Here is a 20588-nt window from a genome sequence, read left to right as displayed (position 1 = left end):
CAACTGACTAAATCCGCCATGAATCATGCCTCAAACATGTGCCACTTTCAGGTCTCCTCACACACTGCTGGTGTGTTCCATTTTTTTTCATAGGGTGCTGGCAGATTACGGGCCTCCCATAGCTGCTGCCAGGCCCCTAATCTGCCATGGGCCCCTATACCGCCTCCTCATGCTGCTGCCAGGTCCACAGTCTCTTATGCCATGTGCCACTTTCAGGTCTCCTCACACTGCTGGTGTGTTCAATTTTTTGACATAGGGTACTGGCAGATTACGGGCCTCCCATAGCTGCTGCCAGGCCCCTAATCTGCCATAGGCCCCTATATACCGCCTCCTCATGCTGCTGCCAGGTCCAGAGTCTGTCATGGGTCCCTGTACGGCCTCCCATTGCTGCTGTCTCCATCGCCACACTCTGCCATGTGCCACTTTCAGGTCTCCTCACACACTGCTGGTGTGTTGAATTTTTTGACATAGGGTGCTGGCAGATTACGGGCCTCCTATAGCTGCTGCCAGGCCCCTAATCTGCCATGGGCCCCTATACCGCCTCCTCATGCTGCTGCCAAGTCCAGAGTCTCTCATGGGTCCCTGTACGGCCTCCCATTGCTGCTGTCTCCATCGCCACACTCTGCCATGTGCCACTTTCAGGTCTCCTCACACACTGCTGGTGTGTTCAATTTTTTGACATAGGGTGCTGGCAGATTACGGGCCTCCCATAGCTGCTGCCAGGCCCCTAATCTGCCATAGGCCCCTATATACCGCCTCCTCATGCTGCTGCCAGGTCCAGAGTCTGTCATGGGTCCCTGTACGGCCTCCCATTGCTGCTGTCTCCATCGCCACACTCTGCCATGTGCCACTTTCAGGTCTCCTCACACACTGCTGGTGTGTTGAATTTTTTGACATAGGGTGCTGGCAGATTACGGGCCTCCTATAGCTGCTGCCAGGCCCCTAATCTGCCATGGGCCCCTATACCGCCTCCTCATGCTGCTGCCAAGTCCAGAGTCTCTCATGGGTCCCTGTACGGCCTCCCATTGCTGCTGTCTCCATCGCCACACTCTGCCATGTGCCACTTTCAGGTCTCCTCACACACTGCTGGTGTGTTCAATTTTTTGACATAGGGTGCTGGCAGATTACGGGCCTCCCATAGCTGCTGCCAGGCCCCTAATCTGCCATAGGCCCCTATATACCGCCTCCTCATGCTGCTGCCAGGTCCAGAGTCTGTCATGGGTCCCTGTACGGCCTCCCATTGCTGCTGTCTCCATCGCCACACTCTGCCATGTGCCACTTTCAGGTCTCCTCACACACTGCTGGTGTGTTGAATTTTTTGACATAGGGTGCTGGCAGATTATGGGCCTCCCATAGCTGCTGCCAGGCCCCTAATCTGCCATAGGCCCCTATATACCCCCTCCTCATGCTGCTGCCAAGTCCAGAGTCTGTCATGGGTCCCTGTACGGCCTCCCATTGCTGCTGTCTCCATCGCCACACTCTGCCATGTGCCACTTTCAGGTCTCCTCACACACTGCTGGTGTGTTGAATTTTTTGACATAGGGTGCTGGCAGATTACGGGCCTCCTATAGCTGCTGCCAGGCCCCTAATCTGCCATGGGCCCCTATACCGCCTCCTCATGCTGCTGCCAAGTCCAGAGTCTCTCATGGGTCCCTGTACGGCCTCCCATTGCTGCTGTCTCCATCGCCACACTTTGCCATGTGCCACTTTCAGGTCTCCTCACACACTGCTGGTGTGTTCAATTTTTTGACATAGGGTGCTGGCAGATTACGGGCCTCCTATAGCTGCTGCCAGGCCCCTAATCTGCCATGGGCCCCTATACCGCCTCCTCATGCTGCTGCCAAGTCCAGAGTCTCTCATGGGTCCCTGTACGGCCTTCCATTGCTGCTGTCTCCATCGCCACACTCTGCCATGTGCCACTTTCAGGTCTCCTCACACACTGCTGGTGTGTTGAATTTTTTGACATAGGGTGCTGGCAGATTACGGGCCTCCCATAGCTGCTGCCAGGCCCCTAATCTGCCATAGGCCCCTATATACCGCCTCCTCATGCTGCTGCCAAGTCCAGAGTCTGTCATGGGTCCCTGTACGGCCTCCCATTGCTTCTGTCTCCATCGCCACACTCTGCCATGTGCCACTTTCAGGTCTCCTCACACACTGCTGGTGTGTTGAATTTTTTGACATAGGGTGCTGGCAGATTACGGGCCTCCTATAGCTGCTGCCAGGCCCCTAATCTGCCATGGGCCCCTATACCGCCTCCTCATGCTGCTGCCAAGTCCAGAGTCTCTCATGGGTCCCTGTACGGCCTCCCATTGCTGCTGTCTCCATCGCCACACTCTGCCATGTGCCACTTTCAGGTCTCCTCACACACTGCTGGTGTGTTCAATTTTTTGACATAGGGTGCTGGCAGATTACGGGCCTCCCATAGCTGCTGCCAGGCCCCTAATCTGCCATAGGCCCCTATATACCGCCTCCTCATGCTGCTGCCAAGTCCAGAGTCTGTCATGGGTCCCTGTACGGCCTCCCATTGCTGCTGTCTCCATCGCCACACTCTGCCATGTGCCACTTTCAGGTCTCCTCACACTGCTGGTGTGTTGAATTTTTTGACATAGGGTGCTGGCAGATTACGGGCCTCCCATAGCTGCTGCCAGGCCCCTAATCTGCCATGGGCCCCTATACCGCCTCCTCATGCTGCTGCCAAGTCCAGAGTCTCTCATGGGTCCCTGTACGGCCTCCCATTGCTGCTGTCTCCATCGCCACACTCTGCCATGTGCCACTTTCAGGTCTCCTCACACACTGCTGGTGTGTTCAATTTTTTGACATAGGGTGCTGGCAGATTACGGGCCTCCCATAGCTGCTGCCAGGCCCCTAATCTGCCATAGGCCCCTATATACCGCCTCCTCATGCTGCTGCCAAGTCCAGAGTCTGTCATGGGTCCCTGTACGGCCTCCCATTGCTGCTGTCTCCATCGCCACACTCTGCCATGTGCCACTTTCAGGTCTCCTCACACTGCTGGTGTGTTGAATTTTTTGACATAGGGTGCTGGCAGATTACGGGCCTCCTATAGCTGCTGCCAGGCCCCTAATCTGCCATAGGCCCCTATATACCGCCTCCTCATGCTGCTGCCAAGTCCAGAGTCTGTCATGGGTCCCTGTACGGCCTCCCATTGCTGCTGTCTCCATCGCCACACTCTGCCATGTGCCACTTTCAGGTCTTCTCACACTGCTGGTGTGTTGAATTTTTTGACATAGGGTGCTGGCAGATTACGGGCCTCCTATAGCTGCTGCCAGGCCCCTAATCTGCCATAGGACCCTATATACCGCCTCCTCATGCTGCTGCCAAGTCCAGAGTCTGTCATGGGTCCCTGTACGGCCTCCCATTGCTGCTGTCTCCATCGCCACACTCTGCCATGTGCCACTTTCAGGTCTCTTCACACTGCTGGTGTGTTGAATTTTTTGACATAGGGTGCTGGCAGATTACGGGCCTCCTATAGCTGCTGCCAGGCCCCTAATCTGCCATAGGCCCCTATATACCGCCTCCTCATGCTGCTGCCAAGTCCAGAGTCTCTCATGGGTCCCTGTACGGCCTCCCATTGCTGCTGTCTCCATCGCCACACTCTGCCATGTGCCACTTTCAGGTCTCCTCACACACTGCTGGTGTGTTGAATTTTTTGACATAGGGTGCTGGCAGATTACGGGCCTCCCATTGCTGCTGCCAGGCCCGTAATCTGCCATGGGCCCCCGTACCGACTCCTCATGCTGTGACGTTGCAACAAGGTGGAATTCAACCCTACATATGTTAGACCGCCTTTACGAACAGCAAAAGGCCATCACAGATTTCCTGATGTTAAAAGCGGATAAAGGTACTCCCTGTGTAACTTAGATGTCAGCCATTGGCAGCTCATGCGTGACACCTGCGCTTGCTCAGGCCCTTTGAGGAGGCCACGCTATTCGTGAGTCGGCAGGACTATGGGATGAACGACGTCATTCCTCTGTTGCACGTCCTGGAACAAATGCTGTTAACAATGGCTGGTCAGGGTGCGGTAGACGTGGCGCACAGATCTCAACGCCACATGACCCCTGTGGGGGCAGGACAGGAAGAAGAGGAGGAGGTAGAGGAGGACATTGGTGCTCAGGAATTATTGAGTAAAATGGGTGGTTTTTCCACTCAGCGGACAGGAGTGGAGGAGCAGGAGCATCTGGTAGAGGAGGAGGAAGAGGAGACAGAGGACCCAGACGCACCGTGGCAGTATGCTGTGGAGATGGAGGCAGGGAGTCCCTCGCATTCCTTGGCACAAATGGCCCATAGCATGCTCGCTTGCTTGCGTAGCGACAGCCGAATAATAACCATCAGACAGAGGGATGACTTTTGGCTGTCCACCTTGTTGGACCCTCGCTACCGTTCAAAAATGGTGGCCTTTTTCACACCTGCTGAGAGGGAGGCCAAAATAACGTACTATAAAAACCACCTATGTAGTCAGCTGGTCTCTGCCTGTCTGCGCCAACGTCCATCCTCAGACACTGTGGGCCCTGTGCGCTCGCGTTCCGCTGCCATGGCAGCAGGGGAGGGGTGGGGTGGTAGGAGCAGTGGCAGCTCCACCAGCAGCAGCTGCCTCAGTCTGCAGTCGATGATGAGTAGCTTTCTTCACCAGCGCAGTGAGGAAACTACTAACCAGCCGCAGCAGCAGCAGCATCAGGTGGACCTGGAGCAGGACCTCAAACAACAGGCTTAGGCCTACTTGGACAACACCCTGCCAACCGAGGTAGACAATCCCCTTGACTACTGGGCAACGAAACTTGACCTTTGGCCCCAACTAGCTGAATTTGCCCTTGAAAGGCTGTCATGCCCGGCCAGTAGCGTGGCATCGGAGCGCGTGTTTAGTGCGGCAGGAGGTATTGCAACTCCGCGGAGGACACGACTGTCCACCCAAAGTGTGGAGAGACTCACGTTTGTGAAAATGAATCAGGCGTGGATTAGTCTGGATTTCAAACCACCAGTTCCTGACACAACTGACTAAATCCGCCATGAATCATGCCCCAAACATGTGCCACTTTCAGGTCTCCTCACACTGCTGGTGTGTTCCATTTTTTGTCATAGGGTGCTGGCAGATTACGGGCCTCCCATAGCTGCTGCCAGGCCCCTAATCTGCCATGGGCCCCTATACCGCCTCCTCATGCTGCTGCCAAGTCCAGAGTCTCTCATGGGTCCCTGTACGGCCTCCCATTGCTGCTGTCTCCATCGCCACACTCTGCCATGTGCCACTTTCAGGTCTCCTCACACTGCTGGTGTGTTCCATTTTTTGTCATAGGGTGCTGGCAGATTACGGGCCTCCCATAGCTGCTGCCAGGCCCCTAATCTGCCATGGGCCCCTATACCGCCTCCTCATGCTGCTGCCAGGTCCAGAGTCTCTCATGGGTCCCTGTACGGCCTCTTATTGCTGCTGTCTCCATCGCCACACTCTGCCATGTGCCACTTTCAGGTCTCCTCACACTGCTGGTGGGTTCCATTTTTTGTCATAGGGTGCTGGCAGATTACGGGCCTCCCATAGCTGCTGCCAGGCCCCTAATCTGCCATGGGCCCCCGTACCGACTCCTCATGCTGCTGCCAGGCCCGTAATCTGTCATGGGCCCCTGTTGTCGCTTGTTGGCATATTCCGCTCGTTCAGATGCTCCTTCTCCTGCTACTCCTCTTCACGGATTCCGTCAGCAGTCTTTCTTGGAATCCGTTTCCAAGAGACAACAGTTTGCGAGCACGCACCCGACGGTGCAGAAGCTGAACGTCCTCCTGTCCAAGTTGCTGCTGCCAGGCTCGTAATCTGTCATGCGCCCCTGTACCGCCTCCTCATGCTGCTGCCAGGTCCAGAGTGTGTCATGGGCCCCCGTACCGACTCCTCATGCTGCTGCCAGGCCCGTAATCTGTCATGGGCCCCTGTACCGCCTCCCCATGCTGCTGCCAGGTCCAGAGTGTGTCATGGGTCCCTGTACGGCCTCCCATTGCTGCTGCCAGGCCCGTAATCTGCCATGGGCCCCCGTACCGACTCCTCATGCTGCTGCCAGGCCCTTAATCTGTCATGGGCCCCTGTACCGCCTCCTCATGCTGCTGCCAGGTCCAGAGTGTGTCATGGGTCCCTGTACGGCCTCCCATTGCTGCTGTCTCTATCGCCACACTCTGCCATGTGCCACTTTCAGGTCTCCTCACACTGCTGGTGGTTTCCATTTTTTTCATAGGGTGCTGTATGGCCTCCCATTGCTGCTGCCTCCACCGCCACACTGTGGCTCCACACTCTGGTTTTGGCCCCGTGACTGCCCAAATGAGTGAAGTGTGCGGTGATTCTAAGATCGACGGCACTCATCTGCATGTCATACTGACTGACAGTATTATTTCTCTTCCCCAGCAGACTCCAAGGGCATTTAAATTAAAGGTACAGTGTTCTGCACTAATATTAAGTCTCTCTGAAGCCTAGAAACACCATTTTTTAAGTTAATTTCACAGCGAATATATTCGACTCGAATCGAAATTTTTCCACGAATTCGCCGAATCAGTCGAATCGAATTTTTGAATACTTCGCTCATCTCTAGTGGTAAATAAAGTAAATAAAGAATAAGACTGTACATATGTTGAAAAAATTATAAAACAAAGGTGTGATGGAGGTGTGGGTGGAACAGAACACACACGGAGAGCAGTGGGACACACAAGGCTTTTATTGAGTGATTTGGAGGGCACACGATGAGTATAGCAAGGTTCTGGCAAAACAAAAGTTAAGTCCATACCACAGGGTGGGACACACGACAAGGATCACTAAGTACTGGTAGCCAACATGGGGAGATAGTCCGTAGCACCGTCTGGGTACACAACAGGGAGGCAGAATTGCAGGCAATAGGTTAAGTCCGAGTGGCACACAACAGGGAGCAGTCTCTGGCAGGCAATGGGTTAAATCCGAAAGGCACACAACAGGGTGGCAGACTGGCAGGCAATGGGCTACGTCCGAGTGGCACATAACAGGGAGCAGTCTCTGGAAGGCAATGGGTTAAGTCAGAGTGGCACACAATAGGGCATAGTTTCTGGCAGGCAATGGGTTAAGTTCCAGTGGCACACAACAGGGAGCAGTCTCTGGCAGGCAATGGGTTAAATCCGAATGGCACAAAACAGGGTGGCAGACTGGCAGGCAATGGGTTAAGTCCGAGTGGCACACAACAGGGAGCAGTCTCAGGCAGGCAATGGGTAAATCTGAATGGCACACAACAGGGTGGAAGACTGGCAGGCAATGGGTTAAGTCCAAGTGGCACACAACAGGGCGGGAGAAGTTGGGCGGGCAAGGATTAAGTCCAGGTTGGATCCTCAGCACAGGGGGTGGCACAGCAGGGCGGCAGGACTCAGGCAGGCAAGGATTAAGTCCAGGTTGGATCCCCAGCACAGGGGGTGGCACATAATAGACAGGCAGAACACTGGTGGGCAAGGATTAAGTCCAGGTTGGGTCCTCAGCACAGGGGGTGACACCCAGCAGGCAGCGCAGAGAGGGTTAAGTCCTTGGCACAGGGTAGCAATGCAGGGACTCACCAGCCAGCAGTGTCCCCAGCAGAGGAAGTCTAGGCAGATAGGCACCAACTCCTCATGGGTCTTCAAAGGGCTGTGTGTCTTGGCTGCAGGTGCAAGACCACACAGGCAATGAAGAACTACAAGTCCCAGCAGTGCACAAAGCAAAGCACAGTTCACTGCATCTCCTAGCTAGGCCTGCAGCCATGAGCTGTTCTGTCCATCCGGACTCAAACTCTACCCATTCTCCCCCCCCCATAGAGGCATTATGGTCCTTTCAATTTGACCAAGTCCCAAACCCCCGGTGCCGACACGTCTGGCTTTTCACAGCCGCAGGACACTATGCTGTCTGCGCTCCCTGCAGAGATCAATCTCATCTTCCCCCCCCCCCCCCGAGGGGCACAGGAACTTCAAATTTTAACCAATTAACCAAGCAGACAAGCTGACTGATGGACACGCGTTAATTTAAACAAACAAAACCAAAATAAAATAATATTTCTGATCTCCGTCACAAAAGGGGTGAAGAAGATTGTATACAATTATATATACGATTGAATGGGGGGGGGGGTTTAACCATACGTTCTTATCGACAAAGGGCAAAAATTATATGAAGACAAGAGGACATAATGAATGTGCTAAATTAATGGTAAACAGAGTTATTTTGCTTTCCATCATCCTCATTGTCCTCTCTGCCCCCCACCTTGTCCATCATGCTCGTTGTTCTGTATAGGGCTCTTTCTCCCCTACCTACTCCTATGCTCAACCTATGCCTGATGAAAGAGTGCGCTGGTACACGCCAGTTCCCGCGCATGCTCTGAAACATTGCATCCTGATGACGTCAGACGCCAACACCACAAGCTCTGGGCTTCCTAGAGACCCAGCTGGCTTCACCATCTATGCCACTCCATGCAGCACCTCCTGTTGACTGGCCTGGAATCTTCTTCTCCAGAGCATCATACTTACTTGGCGACAGACGTACCGCACCTTCCCCTATGAGCCTGTTTTATTGCACTAATATGTGAGTTGATACACTTTTAACAAATAAATTGCTCTACAGTCTACACTTAGAGGCACTGTGTTTCTTTTGTTTTTGTTCTCCTACTCCAGAGTACTGCTTCATTCTATCACAGCCTGCACTAGTGCTTACTGGATTATCCCTTGCCCATCTGGAACATTGTCCATCCACCTATTGCTACATGGACTGCATCATTTATGTGCCTGTCATTTCCTTTTAAATAGAATCATTAACATTTTAACATGGATCGTTGTATATATAATGCCATCCCTGTAGCATAGGTTCACGTTTAGATAGTAACATAGCTAAAGATTAAATATTGTCACCGAACATTCGGGTAGATATCTATTCACCCTCTAAATAAAATAACATTTAAAGCAATCCAAGGATAAAATTGGAGTTTATCCTATAAACATGAGATCCAATAAATCCACGTTAACTAAACAAAAAAGAACTGCGCTTGGCGCTCAACATAAAAACTAAAAGAAGTAACCTACAGCTGCACTCAGAAAAAAACACAAAAATACAAGTGTTGTCAATAATACATGCCAAAAACTGTTGTTCTGTGTTCAAAATACAATACAAACCAGACCATCAACTATTATATAGTTTAAATGATGATAAATAAAAAGTGCACATAATATTCGGTATATATTATACCACAATTACTGTGTAGGAAATAAACACTACATGTGAACAACTCATATTAAGTCCATTAGTGCAACATCTGAAGTGCCTCCAGTGCAGTGGTTCTCAACCTTCCTAATGCCACGACCCTTTAATACAGTTGCTCATGTTGTGGTGACCCCGAAACATAAATTTATTTTCGTTGCTACTTCATAACTGTAATTTTGCTACTATTATGAATCATAATGTAAATATCTGATATGCAGGATGTATTTTCATTGTTACAAATTGAACATAATTAAAGCATAGTGATTAATCACAAAAACAATATGTAATTATATATTGTGAAATATTTATTTCTAATTACAAATAAATGAAATTTTGTCTTGAAGCATGGTGTAGCATGGCTAACAGTCTTAATATAACAACAGTAACAGTAATTATAATTCATGAAGTGTCGTTTTACCTCCAATACTGCTGTTTTCAACACAGTAGCTGCTTTTAACAGAGTAGCTGCATTCAACACAGCAGCTGCTTTCTAAACAGTAGCTGCTCTTTACACATGTGTGACTGGTCCACATAAGTACATTATGGCGCCAACCCTGTCACATACACCTGTATTTGTACGGGGTGTATGTGATGGGGTTGGCGCGATGATGTCATCAAGCCGGGTACTCATATGTGGGTGCATCTGCATGTCTGCAGACCCGCCTGGAGAAAGAGGAGCGGTGTCTCGGTTCCTAAGACCATCAGAAATATGTGTTTTCCGATGGTCTTAGGCGACCCCTGTGAAAGGGTTGTTCAACCCCCAAGGGGGTCGCGACCCACAGGTTGAGAACCGCTGCTCCAGTGCATCCCTCCACTGTGTCACATGCAGCCTCTTTCCAGAATTGGAGACCCCAGGTTATAAGTGGTTTACAGTGGGGAAAATAATTATATGATCCCCTGCAGATTTTGTAAGTTTGCCCACTTACAAAGAAATACATTTTTAGCATAGGTGTATTTTAAATGATAGAGACAGAATGTTGTGGGCTTTTGGAATCATGTCAAAAATATGACTTTTATCAAGATATAATGTTATATAGCAAACAGCTCAGCAGAACCGGATGTTAAGAGTTAATTTTGTCTTGGTTAAACCTTCAAGAATTCTAGTTAAAGAAATGAAGAGAACAGGGAATTAAGACTTTTCCAAGACAATGGGATGTTTGAACTGTCAACAAGGACTATTTGTATATGGAAGTGAGAAGAATGCATCTACAGAAAGTCAAACACATAGGACTCTGACTTGTAAACATTTCAACAATAATGAGACGGGAACTCAACTGTTTGGAAGCTTAACCAAAACCTGTAGAGTGTGATGAACCAACAAACCTCTGAAACTATTACTATCTACTATTGTTCACCAAGGGTGAAAGCATTAACAATTGTTTACTATGAGTCCGATACAAGGGCTAGGCAAACAGAGATTTTTTCCCTACAACAGAGGAAATGTTGATGCTGAAACCAAGGGGTGAAATTCAGGACATTTAAGTTTAAAAGTTCACTGTATATCATTACAAAAATGTACTACAAAAACAGATTATGAATAAGATGTCATAGACTTTAAACACCACTAAATACTCAGCAATGGGAACTATACATCACTAACTTGAGTATTGAGATGATGGGAAGTAAGATGTATTATAAACTAGCATTAGTTACATGTCTTATCAGGAAACAAACAGGATGATACTTCAAGGAGGAATAACCGAATATACACCTATATTCCATGGTCCCTATTTAGAATATCATAGGTATGATCACTGCTATATCTGGATAGAGCCGTATATTTTATTCCTGAAATTACCTGAAGATTCCACCCAAGGTATGAGTCATCTCAAATACTCACATTGTTCTGTGATACATGACCGCCACCTGGCGGGCAGGTGAGAAATAGCTTATGTACACACATTTCTCAACTAGCCAATCAGGAAGCCTGGTGGGAAGGTATCTTAGAACAATGGACTAGTGGACATAAAAAGCCCATGTGCTGTAACATAAAAAAAAAACCTCATGAAAAAGAAGAACCCTCATAAGACCTCATGGAAAGACCTGACATCTGAAGAAGATCTCTGCTGAAATAACTACTCTACCATCTTTTCAAACTTCCTAAAACTTTAAACCTCTAAACTTATAACTTCCTACATTCTCCCCTATTGAATCTCTCACTTGCCTATATATCAGTCTAAAGGCGTTCCACTGCCAGCTAAATCCACGGGAGAGTTGCCTAGTCTGACGTCCGGGTGTGGTGAGATGTTTATTTGATTTGTATTAATTACTTTCTCTGTTGTGTAGAATCATAAAATTACCTTAGTGTAGTACAACAATATTGGATAGTTAGATATATGTAGTCAGATACTGTGTTACTGTTAAAAAAATTGTTTATTGCCATATTATAAATTTTTCCATATTTCATAATTTATTGAATATTAATAACCAGAGTATCATATATCAAGGGCTTACTTCTTGCAGGCCTATGGCCACGGCATGTAAGAATATAACCTTTGAGATATTCGAAATTATTAATTATTAATAAATTTAATAAATATCGTATCATTTAAATTTGTGATTGATGTAATTAGTTAGAGACATTATTAGTGTGTCTTACATTGGTAGGATATATTTTTGATTGTGTGTACCAATATTCATTTATCACCAGTCTTTTGTGTTTTGTGTTAATATATATATAATTTTTGTACATAAATAAATTTTTATATTTATCTATTATAAGGCAAATTTTGTGTGTATGGTACGAAATCATATTGGCTAAAAGAATTCAAGGTATAATAATAAGTGGTGATCAAATTATCAAGGTGTCCAAATTATTGGTTTACTAAATATTTGCCGTATTGTAACGGCTGGAGGCACTGTAATATTTCATCTAAGGGAAAGGGACACGCCCTTTATAAATAATATATATCCTTACATAAACCACCACAACATAAATTTGGAGGCACTGCTGAGATCCATAGAAATCGTACCATAACACAAAACGCACTGGTGATTGTATATTTGTACACGTTATCAAACATATATTTTGTATCAAAATGGCATCCAGTAATCACGGATCCACCTCTTCCAAGCATAACGAGGAAAATATGGCGGCCCAAGGTGTTGAGGAAGAAACTCTGAAGCCAGCCCGGAAAGCTGCCGGTGCTTGGCAGAATTATGTTGAATGTGGAGTAATAGATTATCTCCGCAAGAGATTAGGTCTGGGGGATAGCCATAATGAGTTTGTGGATGAAGAAAAAAAACAGGCTATGAGCACCTTTGAGGACCTGTTTAACCAAAAGGGCCAGGTTGTTGGGTTTTTAATGGCATTTGCTGGAGCAGAAAGTGATAGAGGCCGTGACAGACTTCTCCTAGAAGCTTGGCCCATGTTATGGTTCATGACCGCTGGAGCTGCCCAGCGGACCATGACTCTAAGGGAAGAGTTGTCAGAGGCCCGCCTCTTGTTAGAAAGCAAAAATCAGGACATTGAGTCTTTGAAAGGGAAGCTTGGTCATGCCGGTATTCGTTTAGACAAATCCGAGAAACATTATGATAGATTGGTCGGAGACTTTCGAAGTGCTCAGGACCTGTATGAAAGAAACTTTCAGGAATTAAAACAACTTCAAAAGAAGTATCAGGACTTGAAAGATGAGGTGGAGTACTTCAGATCAGAGAGGTTATCTCCTGTCAAAATTAAAGTTCACCCAGGGGATAAGCATGACCAGTCAGAACTTACCTTGATAAAATCTGAGCAGAAAACTCTGGAGGAGCAGATTATAAGGTTGACGGCCCAAATAAATTCTGGGGTCCAAAGACGGACCAACCCAGTCAAGCCAGAGGCTGATGAGCGGAGATACCCGCATCACAGCGAAGTATCTGATAGTGAGTCAGGGTCAGAATATAGGTCACCTCCTAAGCTTTCAAGATACACTCCAGAGCGCTCTGAAGAAAGATATGAGGTTTCATATAGGCAGGAAGGGAAATCCCAGGGGTCATTCAGGAGATATGACACCCCAAAGGTCATTAAGTTCCTGAAGGACACTGTTCCTATGTTTTCTAAGAAAGGGTCCCTTGAAATCACCGAACACATGAAAACATATGAACAGACGTTAGAGATTCTGGGCATTAGAGATGACCACACCAAAATAGAATTGCTGCCATGGGTGTTTGAGGAGAAATACCGGCAATTCTTTGAGACCTTGAGGGCCTATTCCAATCGGTCCTGGAGAGAGGTTAAACATAAGTGCCACATGGAATTTGGGCCTTATAAAACTGTAACCTCTGCCAAGGCTGCGGCCTACAATTTAAAGTGTGGTCCTCACCAAAGCCCTGCAGAATTTCTGGCTGTCCTCAGAAATGCCTATTTCCTGGCTGAAAAGGATCCCAATCCTAACCAGCCAGAATTCAAGACACTATTCTATGAAGCATTACCTGCTTACATAAAATTGGGACTTGCAAAGGATTACAGAAAGGGATGCTCTCTTGATTGGTTGGTAAGAGAGAGTGACTATTTATTCTCGATCCAACAGTCCAGTGAGGGCGGGATAAAAAGAGAACCTAAAAATAGCCCCAAGATAGTAGCAGCCACTACCGTTTCCCCTCCAAATCCAAATGTGCAGGCAGAGAAGAAATCATATGCGGAAGTAGTCCGTGGGGGTAAAACCAATGGTTCCCCTAGATTTGTACCTCAAGCCCAGCAAGTGAAGGAGGTCCATAACTTTGCACCCCAAAACCAGTGGGTGAGAAAGGATAGACAAAAGCCAGGGAACTACGGTAGTGGAAGTGAGAAGAATAAAAAGTATGGTAAGGGCCAGTACAGTGATGAAAATCAAAGGAGGCAATGGTATCCTCAGAGGTTCTATGATCCTCGCCAAAACCAACATGGGAATTTTTATGGGAACCCCAATTTCAACAGGAACCATAATTACAATAAGAATCCCAATTTTAATAAAAACTCCGATTTCCAAAGATTTCCTCCACGCCAAGAACACCCTCAGGCTCAAAGGGGGGATACAGTACCCCAGGCTCCCTTTAATAACAGGGAGACCCCAAAACCTCAGAGAGAACAATGGCGTCGGGACCAGAGCAGTAGTTCTGACTCTGAGTCTCATTACCAGTCTCGTCCAAAATACAAGCGCAAGTATAAGAAGAGGGAGAATCAACAGAATGACTCCTCTGAGCGTATTGGACAAATCGAGGCACAGGTCAGCAAAATGGCTGAACAGATGGACAGGCTTGTCACTCAATTTCCATCCAATCCTTTTTTAGGAGCAGCTCCTGTGACCAACCAAGGGTCACAGAATTAACAGGCAACCAAGCCTTAAACCAACAGGGGAGGACACTGAGTCAAATGACAGGAGATGTGTGCCCCGTCCCTGACACGCCTACTAATGGAGAAGCTAGTTCTCAGGCAAAGGGGGACCAGTTGTTGGTTATTAATGATTCTCCTGTTTTTCAGTGTCCATCTATTGCCCCTAATATAGTCGCGACATCGGAAGTCATCAGGATTGACAAGCCAGACGGAGCACCAACTTCTAGTTGTGCTTCTGTCTTGAGACAGTCCAAGAATCCCACCAGGGAGGATAAGGGTAATGTGTCCACCACATGCGGTGAGATAAGAGCCAGTCATATGTTATTGAAGGGCCCACAGATCTTCAACCACACTAATTTCATGTGTGAGCTGACTGAATCTGATGGGAGATATTATGCCACGGTGCAGGTGCAGGATGCCAGTGATCTTTCGATTGTCGGCTTAATAGACACTGGATCCCAAGCAACCATCATGTCACAGGAGCATTTTGACAAAGTGGCGAATGTCATGCCCACCAAGCCAAGACTTAAAAGTTTTGACAGCTCATTGATTGGTGTAGGTGGAGACCCTTTACAAGTCATGGGTACCGCCTGGCTTAAACTGAAACTGGGTAATAAGGAACTGAGACACCCCATCATCATTGCTAGCATATCACAGCACCACATGATAATTGGGATGGACTTCCTAAAAAGGCTGAACACCATAGTTGATTGTGTGAACCAAGTCCTGTGGTCACAGGTAAATACCCCAATTAAATATGGGAAACTTAAAACTCCCCATTCCCGACAACACTGCCACCTGGTGGAAGAAAGGCCTGGATCATTAGAAATCCATTTCAGGAACAGCCAACTTCCTGATGTAACGGTTATCAAACCTGATGACTGTAACCCTATCAGAAGAGATGAGGAACACATTTATAGAATTCCCCAAGATAAAATCAAAGATATTTCCCTCCAAGATGACATCCTTACGATATCTTTTCATCAGGAGGATAAACCAAGAAAAGGGGGAGATCACACCCAATTCTTGACAGGTATTGAAAGGGTTAACAGCGACTTGTTTATCCCCATCCGGATAAATGGTCTTAATAGGTCAAAATATGCCAAACTAGATTTGAGACAGGAACACAGCTTTGTAAGCCATGGGTTGATAAAACACCTGACCGAAATGGAAATGATCCGTTTCTCCACACCTCAGCGTCATTGGATTTCAGACTCCCTTGATGACTCTGATGATCACAATTCAATGGCTAGGTGTCTCTTAAACGTCACTGTAGGAAACAAAACAGCCGCCCATGTGTTCCTAGTCTTGGATAATTCCCAAACTAAAATTCATTTTGGCAGCGATATATTACATCGCTTTGCAATGCAAGTCGACCTAATTAATGACTGTTTATGGAGTCGACTAAAGGGGGACCCCGAAAAATACCAAAATCTGGACTTAGCTTTAAAATCCCAGCAACAGATGCCTTATGCTGTTGAAGTCCAGGTAGCCCAGAAGATTACAATTCCTAAGGGCATAAATAACTTCATACTCCCCATCCAAGTTAAAAAGGGACATAGACTGAAGGGGTCAGATGCATTAGTATGCCTCTCCCATAAAATGCAGGGGGAGGGACTGAACATTACACACACGCCCCTAGTCAACACACATCAATCCCCGATGTACATTTACATACATAATCTGTCCAATCAGGACATCGTCTTACCCAAAGAGACCCTTATTGGTCTAGCGGTAGAGACTGAATATTACACCTTTGGGGTCACTAACCAGGTGATTGGACTCATCCCCGATGAATATTTGTCGGAGGAACAATTAATTGAACAAACATTCCATTCATTACCAGAGGGTATTTTCACCATAGAGTCCATTTATCCATTCGATTCTAAAGATGGCACCTGTCGAATCGAAGAGACATCAATTGTCTTTGATCACCCAATCAAAGAACAAGAGTACCCCAAAGAACCTGGATGGCAGGAGAACACACACACACATCACATACCCAATGACCTCACCACGAAACTTGAAGAGGCATATGAGATAGGTCAGCCGGAAAGCTTTCCTGGATTCAAGGAGTTAGTGGAAGAGATGGTGGCCCTCGCCGACGCGTGTGCCAGTGATCTCGACCGACAATTGCTCCGAGAGCTTCTCCTTGAATTCCAAGAGATCTTTGCCAAGGATTCTTACGATTGTGGGACTACTGACCTACACATCGCTAGGATCCAAACAGATCCAGATGCCCCACCAGTATTCGTAAGACAGTATAGGTTACCATTAGCTTCCTATGAATCTCTAGCTGAGATTATCAGGAAGTTACATGAAAGGGGTATAATTAGGCCCATCCACAGCTCCTACAACCACCCGATCCTGGGTATCTTAAAACCCAATGGACAATGGCGTTTGTGCGCTGATCTCCGTCAGCTAAACAAACGTGTGTACATGTCAGGATGGCCTGTCCCATACATAGACCAGTGTCTCGCCCAGCTCCAAGGATCCCAAGTTTTCACAGCTTTAGATTGTGCACAGGGGTATTGGACCATAAAGGTGAGTGAGGAAGACCAATACAAACTGGCCTTCAGTTTTGGGAATCGACAATATTGTTGGGTGAGAATGCCTTTCGGATTCATAAATTCCGGACATGAATTTGCTGTGTTCATGCACAAGGCCATGCCAGACGCCTTCGAAAGGGGGACGTTGGCATATGTGGACGATATCCTGATCAAAAGTACTGATATGGCCAAACACATTACAGAACTTCGGCATGTCCTGGGCCAATTAAAAGCAGCAGGAGTTAAACTGTCCTTACAAAAAGCCCAGTGGTGTCGCACGAAGGTAAACTTCCTAGGCCATGAAGTTACTGCTGAAGGTTTGAACCCACAAAAGAAGAAAGTTGAGGCGGTTCTGAATTGTAAAGTCCCTATTAACCTTAAAGAATTGAGATCATTCCTAGGTATGGTGAACTACTCGCGTAAGTTTATTGATAATTACGCCGAGATAAGCAAGCCGTTGCTTCACCTACTGAAGAAGGATGTCGAATGGTCGTGGGGTAAGAAACAGGAGGACGCCATGAAGGAGTTAAAGGAACGTCTCACACAAGCTCCGTGTCTCGGATATCCCGAAGGGGGTAAAAATTTCTATCTAGAGACAGGGTTTACGCAGGTAAGTATGAGTTCTGTTCTTTACCAGAAACGTGATGATGTCAGTAAGGTGATTGCCTATGCCAGTAAAACTTTGTCCCCGGTTGAAGTAAAGTTCAATGACTGTGAAAAAGCTCTATTGTCCACCGTGTGGGCATTACAGAATTTTCGCAGTTACATTCAGGGAGAGAGAATCATTGTTGAAACGGCACACCAGCCTTTACAGTATTTAAAGAGTGAACGTATCAAGGGAGGAAATGTGTCTAATAGCCGCATCACTGCTTGGACTTTGTCTTTGCAAGGGTGGCCTCTTGAAATTCGGTACAAACAGAACAAGGAAAGTCCAGTAGCCCAGGGCCTAGCCGAGCTCCATGATTGTTCCGCAACTACGCCTGCTATGGAGGCCCCGGACACTGACTTTCTGGAAGAACAACTGTTCTCTCCCTACAAGGTTTATGATGAAGAATACTGTAAACAGCTGCCGTGTGTATATGTGGATGGTTGTGCTTTTCATCACAAGGATGGGGAACAGCTCCAACTAGTGGCAGGTATTGGAATCGTTTGGACCCAAGGTGTCACCCCAATTTCTGTGGGATACAAACTTGGACCAAAAAGCAGTCAGGTTGCTGAACTTACTGCAATTCTTAGAGCAGTTGAGATGGCTATAGAGTTCAACATCAGAGAGTGTGCCATCATAACCGATTCCAATTATGTCAGGAATAGTTTTGTGGAGTATTTCCCTAGGTGGAAGCGAAACAACATGAACAAGAGTAATCACAAACCCGTGAAACATGGTAAGCTCTTTTGTCACATCGATGAACTGGTAAGGTCCAATGATCTCACTCTGCACTTCAAGAAGACCAAAGGCCACTCCAAGGTTTTAGGTGCCGAGAAAGAAGGGAACGATCTGGCCGATTCTCTAGCCAAGGAAGGGGCAATCACCGGTGAATTGTTAGACATTGATCAATTTCTAGGTACCGTACAGGTTGAAGCTGTCACCAGGCAACAGGCCAGAACAGCTGGTGATCCGAATGCATTACAGTGGAGTCACGATTCTCCTAGTGAGGATTTAATTACTGCCCAAAAAGAAGACCCAATAATTGGCTTATTTTATAGTCATATAGAAGATCCCAACCAAAATCCCATAAATAAGGAAGTATGTAGTGGGAAGGAGGATTTACGTATCTTAATGAAATCCAAATCCCAATTCTCTTTATACCAGGGATTGTTGATACGAACCTCAAAGGGTGGCGTACAACAATGGGTCGTCCCACTTAAATTTAGAGGTTTGATGCTACAGCATGCCCATGATGCTCCCACTTCCGGTCATCGTGGAGAGAAGATCACGTATGAGATCCTGCGGGATTATGCCTACTGGCCTCATATGTTACGTGATGTGAAGGAATACTGCCAAGGTTGCCTAATATGTCCCCAATTTCAACCTACCAAGCCAACTCACAGAGCACCTCTCCAGAAGAGGGGGATATGTATGCCTTGGTCAGACCTTCAGATGGATTTTATTGGGCCAGTAACAAAATCTTCACGAGGAAATCGGTATATGTTAACAGTTACATGTTTATTCACCAAGTATGTCGAATGTATACCAGCACCAAATAATAGCTCCGAGACATGTGCTGCATTGCTAATAAATCATGTATTTTCTCGTTTTGGTTTACCTCAGAGGATAGAGTCTGATAGAGGATCGCACTTCACTAGCGAAGTGATGGCCAAATTGTGGAAAATTTTGGGGGTTAAAAGGAAATTGCATATCGCCTATCGGCCAGCCTCTAGTGGTGGTGTAGAACGATACAATCAGACCATCGTTAATGTCCTTAAGAAATTTGTTAAGGAAACAGGTAAAGATTGGGATGTCAAACTCCCGCTGGTCCTGATGGCGTTGAGGGCTACTCCGAATACAGTTACAAAAATGTCATCTTTTGAACTGATGACAGGTAGACGGATGGTACTGCCCCAGCACTTATTGTATCGCACTACAGATCAAAATTTGATCAATGCTACCACCACACACCAGTACATAGAGGATTTACGTAAACATCTGCAATATGCTTTTGCCTTTGCCCAGCGAAATTTGGAAAGAGCTGCAACTAGTGCTAAGACATACTATGATCTCAAAACCTCCAAGAAGGAATATGAGATTGGTGACAAGGTCTATCTATACAACTTTGCAAGAGACCAGATCAAGGAACGGAAATTCCTTCCATCTTGGAAAGGTCCGTTCTCTATCATTGATAAAATCTCTCCGGTCGCATATAAATTGCAGGTGACACGGTATGGTGAAATCAGTGATAGATGGGTGCACATTAACCAATTACGTGCTTGCCATCCGAAGTCTCAATTGCAGTTGTTGGAAGACTAAACCCACCAATTCCTATCTGGAGATATTGAGATCATTCTTAAACTTCCTTTAAACATATAATTCATATTTTGCCTTACAGGATCCAGTAACATAATTTTATGTATATCCATTACTCAAACTGTTCATTTTAATAATTTAGAAAGGAAGGCCCAGACTATGACCAGACCGGCGATCGGAGGTGTCAATGACCGGACCCTAGAAGGAAGCTATAATGTCCTGTGGGAAAGACCAGATGCCAGAGATCGATCCGGAGACGATAACCTGATGTCCCAGGCCACCAAGGGCCAGTCCAGAGGAAAAGACCCGCCTAGAAGACCGTCTAAGAGACCTGTCGTGCGGAGGACCCATGGACCCCAAGGTGGATGTGTCAGGCCAGGCCGGCCTCATCACAAGACCAGGATCGTCATCGGAAGTGTCCATCTAAAGACGCTGAGTCAAGTTGAGGAACAACCAGCATGACCGCTGCCATTTTATCATCGGAAATTTTTTTTATTATTTCATTCCCTTCACCGGAGAAGACGAACAATCACCCTAGCCAAAAGCCTCACTCATGTTTTTCGA

Source organism: Staurois parvus, unplaced genomic scaffold, assembly GCF_062004578.1.
Source record: "Staurois parvus isolate SC_StPar_1 unplaced genomic scaffold, SC_StPar_1.0 ptg000249l, whole genome shotgun sequence".
Classification (NCBI taxonomy): domain Eukaryota; kingdom Metazoa; phylum Chordata; class Amphibia; order Anura; family Ranidae; genus Staurois; species Staurois parvus.
The sequence above is the reverse complement of the archived record's forward strand: the minus strand, read 5'-3'. Positions refer to the sequence as shown.